This window comes from Pseudophryne corroboree, chromosome 12 (assembly GCF_028390025.1).
Source record: "Pseudophryne corroboree isolate aPseCor3 chromosome 12, aPseCor3.hap2, whole genome shotgun sequence".
NCBI lineage: Eukaryota > Metazoa > Chordata > Amphibia > Anura > Myobatrachidae > Pseudophryne > Pseudophryne corroboree.
The window spans coordinates 72,685,127-72,691,126 of NC_086455.1; the positions used below are offsets into that span (position 1 = coordinate 72,685,127).

The following is a 6,000-nucleotide window of genomic DNA, read 5'->3' on the forward strand; positions in this document are numbered from 1 at the left end:
AACCATACCTGATATAACTGAATCCTTAAAGATCAAAGATAGCGGTTTTGCCAGTTCAGAGTGAAGCTCCATTAGAACCCTTGGATGAATGCCATCGGGCCCTGGTGATTTATTAATCTTTAAATGTTTTAATCGGTCACAGACTACTTCCTCGCTTAAATAAGTACCTATCAGTGTGATATTCTCATTATTGAGATTGTGTGTCAGTCCCTGAATTGGGTCCTCTCTAGTGAATACTGTTGAAAAAAACTCATTTAGTGTGTCCGCTATGTCATTATCATTTTTGCTTAAGACTCCCAACTTGTCTTTTAAAGGGCCTATACTCTCCTTCTTTAATCTCTTGTTATTAATGTATTTAAATAATTTTTTGGGATTCGATTTGCTTTCCTTTGCTACTAGTTTTTCAGTTTCTACTTTAGCCACTCTTATTTCCTTTTTGCAAATTTTGTTACATTCCTTATAGTGCTGAAATGACTCTGCTTCCCCGTCAGATTTGTATTTTTTATATGCTCGCCTTTTCTTGCCCATAAGTTCCTTAATCTTTTTGTTAAGCCACATCGGTTTATGATTTTTATTCCTTTTTTTGCTACTCATAGGAATACATTTGAGTGTATTTTTAGCTAGCAGGAATTTTAGTACCTCCCATTTCTCCGTAGTATTTTTTCCTAAAAACAAACCTTCCTATTCAATATCCCTGAAAAATACTCTCATCTTTTCAAAATTTGCTTTGCTAAAGTTTAAAGTCCTAGTTGAGCCAGTATAGGTCTGTTTATAGAAACTGATATTGAATGTGACCATATTGTGGTCGCTGTTTCCTATGGGTTCCCCTACTATAATACCTGATACCAAATCCCCATTGTTTGTTAATACCAGGTCTAAGATTGCATTGTACCTAGTTGGTTCCTCAATTAGTTGGACTAAGTAGTTATCATTAAGTGTGTTTAAAAACATATTGCCCCTAGCAGTATCACATAAGTCGTTTTTCCAGTTTATCTCTGGATAGTTAAAATCTCCCATCACTACTATGTCTCCTACTCCTGCTGCTCTTTCAATTTGGTTTAGTAACAATTCATCATCAGATGCGTTGATACCAGGCGGCCTATAGCATACACCCAATACTAACTTTTTTATTCCTTTTCCCCCGCATGCAATTTCTACCCATAATGTCTCGTCAGTGTCTACAGTCCCCTCCTGAATATCTTCCCATATATTAGGTTTTAAAAACGGCTTTACGTAAAGACACACCCCTCCACCCTTTTTATTTAGTCTGTCTCTCCTAAACAGTGTATAGCCCTCTAGATTGACTGTCCAATCATGAGATTCATCCCACCAAGTTTCAGTAATGCCTATAATATCATACTGTTTGCTTGCTGCAAGTGTTTCTAGTTCACCCTTTTTACCAGTAATGCTTCTGGCGTTTACATACATACAACTAAGATAAGTATTTTCCCTTGCGTTAGGGACATCTTTCACCTTATGTAGCAAGGATGACCTGTAATCGTCATTGGTTAGTGCTTTGGTAAAATCCCTTTTAGTACCCATGTTAGTAACCTTACCACCAGCTCTTACCCTCCCCCCAACTTCTCCCCCATTTCGTTTACTACCGCCATCCCCACTATTCTCACTGCATGACCCGTAGTTTCTAGCTAAACCCTCCCCCCAGGCTCCTAGTTTAAAATCTCCTCCAACCTTCTAACCATCCTTCCCCCCAGCACCGCTGCCCCCTCCTCAGTCAGGTGCAATCCGTCACGACAAAAGAGATGGCGCCTGACTGAGAAGTCCGCCCAGTGTTCCAGGAACACAAACCCCTCTTTCCTGCACCAATCCCTAAGCCACACATTTACCTCCCTAATCTCCCTCTGCCTCCCTGGACTAGCGCGTGGCACGGGTAATAATTCCGAGAATATTACCTTAGATGTCCTTGCCTTCAGTTTCTTTCCTAAGTCCCTAAAGTCTTTCTTAAGGACATCCCACCTTCCGCTAACTTTGTCATTGGTGCCAACGGGCACCAAGACCGCCGGGTCTTTCCCAGCCCCTCCCAACAATCTATCTACCCGGTCCGCGATGTGCCGTACCCGAGCACCCGGGAGACAACAGACTGTACGGCAATTCTTTATATACTGGTATGCAGATCTATTGTGACTATTGCCTATTGATTTGCAAGTCTATGTCATTTGCTATTGAATTGTATTTTACATGTACAGGACTGATGGTATATTACCGTTTGTCTGTTTACCATGCTATTTACTGTTATTGACTGCTTGCATAAACTATTATCTGTATTTGACATTTATTCATGAATAAAAATTTACTCTATTAAAAAAAACAACAACTTTAGCTTGGTTCGCCATCCACGTGGACTACGGTTAGTAATAGTCATCTTGCCCAAAGCGTTGTGAGCGAAGTGATCCCGCGAGGGTGTACACTGCCCCTAAATGGGGTCACAGGTGATTGTAACATACAAATTGACACACAAAAAACGTGTGTCAAGCCTTTGTGTCAGCCATTTCCATATTGAGCCTTTGACACCTTCGACTTTTTGTACCGTCTACCTTTTGGCCGTCAGCCATATGGTATTGAGCTATTGACCGTCTATCTAATAACGATAGATCTTCTATACCATACTCTGTGCAGAGAATTATGACCGAGTTTGTACGGCCATTTACAGGGTCACTATAAAGCTTATAAAGCTTTCCCACATCTCAAAGAACCGCTCAGCCCTGATCTCCACTCCAGAGTAACCGCCACTCACTCTATGCGGAGAAAATAAAACTATTTTGTTTTAAAAAGGGACATAGTTGGTGTTTTGGGATGTGTCCATGCCTGTAGAATTTATTTGCAAGCACTGTATTGACCGCCAGTAGCAACCATCTGCCTCTCCTTGAGACCCTAAGATTTTGTGGGAGAATATCAAACAGTGCCCGTTCTGGAGTTAGTGACAGGTATTTCGACAAATTTTCCTGAGAATAATTACGTACTTGAAGCCAAAATCTGCAAACTAAAGAGCAGGACTATAGACAATGGAGTAGGTTGACCTGGAGAAAACCACATTTAAACACTTGCCTGGCTTGGTCGCATGCAGGGCCGGATTAACAATGGGGCGGATGGAGCTGCAGCTCCAGGCCTCCCATTGAAAATAGGCCCACAACACCCCAAACCAGCTGGCCAAAGTTCCGACCACAGAGGTCTGAAACTCTGCCGGCCCGAGTCAGTCCTGAATACCTCTGAGGCTCTGCCCCCGAATCCGTCCATAGCCCCGCCCACTGGCCTATCCTCACAATCAAGAGTCGGCCTAGGCTGTTGGTTAATCCCAGGTGTGCCCCCTGCTCTGTAACTCCTCCCACTATCATCGGGGGCGTGGCCAAGGCAGGTCGGGCTGGTGACAAGCTGTATACGGTAGGTACTCACTATCAGCTGCTGAAGCTGTGGTGCGCCCTGCTGTAACGCTGAGGAGAATCCTGATCAGTGCAGGAACTCCTCAGCAGCATCTGCTGTGCTCCGATTGGCTGAGTGACACATCACACACAGTCACTCAGCCAATCAGAGCACAGACACCCCCCACCCACACACAGACCAGCAACTACTCGGGCAGCAGGCTGAAGAATGAATGATATTGCAGCCAGGAACTCAACACAGGAGAGATGGTTAGTCACCTGTCAGTGTGTCACACACACATACATGTGTATAGTACTGTACAGGATAATTACTTTTATAAGCTTCATTTCCCCTCACCAAAACCTACAAGTTCCATCTCTATCCAGCACCTCCTGTAACACCCTCCCTGCTCTTTTGCAGTATGTATAGTTATCTATACTATGCATACCTTCCAACATTTTACACAGAAAAATCAGTACAAATCCGAAAAGGGGGCGTGGCCGCGTGTAAAGGGGGGGGGGGCGTGGCCACGCCCCTTTTCCTATACTTTCAATGGAAGTTTGGAGAGGCAAAAATCGGTACAGACCATGAAAAAAAGGTACTGTACCTATTAAAAAGGTACAGTTGGAGGGTATGTACTATGTATACAACATGTACTCTGCATATATATGTATATTATGTACGTGTATTGTATGTGTGTGCTTTATGCATGTGTATTGTATGTGTGTGCTTTATATATATATATATATATAATATACTATACGCTATGTATGCATGTGTATTGTATGTGTGTGCTTTATATATATATTTATATATATATACTATACGCTATATATGCATGCAGGTATGGTATCAGGATCTTTGTGATGGCAGCGGTCAGAATACAGACATCACCCTTACATGCCAAATCCTGACACCTGGAAGGTAAGTATACTAACCCTCATCTACTCCCCCACCTAACCCTCCCTTCCCGCAGCCTGACCCTAACTTTACTCGGTGATGCCTAAACCAAACCCCCCCCCCCCCCACACACACACACACACACACACACACACACACACACACACACACACACACACACACACACACACCTGTAGCCTAAAGCTAACCTTTCCACCCCCGCAGCCTTACCCTTCCCGGTGGTGCCTAATCCCCCCTTCCCAGAACTAACCCTCTTCCCGCAGCCTAATACTAACCCTCCCACAGCCTAAACCTTTCCCTCCATCTCCTACCACAGCACACTTACGTTCGGGAGCCAGCAGTCGGGATTCCAGTGCCGGCATTTTTATCCATGTGGGGATCCCGCACCAGCATTCTGACCAATGTTGGTATTCCGGCATCAGCATTCCAAATGCCGATATCCTGAACGCCGGTATGTATAGTGTGTGTGTATATATATATATATATATATATATATATATACACACACAGTATATGTATGTATGTATGTATGTATGTATGTGTGTATATATATATATATATATATATATACATTTTTTCTATGTATACTATGTGTATGCATTACTGTTCTATGGCCCTCATTCCGAGTTAATCGCTCGCTAGCTACTTTTTGCAGCCGTGCAAATGCATAGTCGCCGCCCACTGGGGAGTGTATTTTCGCTTTGCAAGTGTGCGATCGCATGTGCAGCCAAGCAGTACAAAAACATTTTTTGCCGTTTCAGAGTAGGTCTGAACTTACTCAGCCCTTGCGATGACGTCAGCCTGTCCAGTCCCGGAATTCACGTCAGACGCCCGCCCTGCAAACGCCGGGACACGCCTGCGGTTTCCCTACCACTCCCAGAAAACGGTCAGTTTACACCCATAAACGCCCTCTTTCTGTCAATCTCCTTGCAATCACCCGTGCGAATGGATTCGTCGCTAGAAGCATTGCCCAGCAACGATGCTGTTTGTACCCGTACGACGCACATGCGCATTGCGGTGCATATGCATGCGCAGTAGTACCCTGATCAGCAGCGTGCGATCAACTCGGAATGACCTCATACATACAGATGCGTCCGTCTACACTGTAGCTGTGCTGCGAGCATCAGTGTGTACAGGGTGCCAGCCAGTGTTGGATTAATAATGGGGCAGATGTAGCTTCAACCCCTGCTGGAGACAGGAGGAAAAAAAATCCAGCTGCCAGCGGGCACTTGAGGTCCCGCTCACTCGCACCGCAACTAATCTCTCCCCCTGCCATCCAGCAAAAATTAACCTTGCACGGGGTTCTTCAAATGCCGGCAACACTGTTAAAATTGGTGGTTGCAGTAGAAGGCTTCATACGCCCTCCATGCGCCTCACAGCCACCTGGCTCCTCCTCATGAAGTGTGATTCCACACCAAGCGCTGCCAAACCACCAGTGCACCAGGGGCAGTTGAGCTGTGCTTACCCTCAGCTCTGTGAAGGCGGCCCGCGTGATTGTGACAGGGCTGCTTGTTATCAGGCGAGAGCCTGAGCTATGCAGTCAAACTAAAAGTCTCAGCCCTGGTGCAGTGGGAAGGAGCGCTGACGTCTCAGGCCCCAAAGAGTTTTGGGAGAGCACAGAGCCACTGCTTTGGCCCCTGTCTCAACTACCTGCCCCTCCCAGGTGAGAAGGCAATCTCTGCGATTGCAAGCTCTGTGGGCAAG

The 6,000-nt window shown here is 45.1% G+C and overlaps 1 protein-coding gene and 1 long non-coding RNA gene across 4 annotated transcripts in view; one reads left to right on the top strand and one right to left on the bottom strand.

Moving 5' to 3' along the window:
- SPTBN5 (spectrin beta, non-erythrocytic 5) overlaps positions 1–3,458 on the bottom strand; it is a 704,607-nt gene extending 701,149 nt beyond the window's left edge. For 2 of the 3 annotated variants that reach the window (XM_063947637.1, XM_063947638.1), the window contains exon 1: positions 3,409–3,458. The gene's annotated coding sequence lies outside the window, so the exon portion shown is untranslated. The remainder of the gene's footprint in view (positions 1–3,408) is intronic. The other variant, XM_063947639.1, reaches the window with a different exon arrangement.
- On the top strand, positions 3,420–4,741 carry LOC134980706 (uncharacterized). Its single transcript, XR_010190461.1, has 3 exons — positions 3,420–3,644; positions 4,220–4,299; positions 4,613–4,741. It is a non-coding gene; the product is annotated as an uncharacterized LOC134980706 (long non-coding RNA).
- Positions 4,742–6,000: the final 1,259 nt, after the last annotated feature.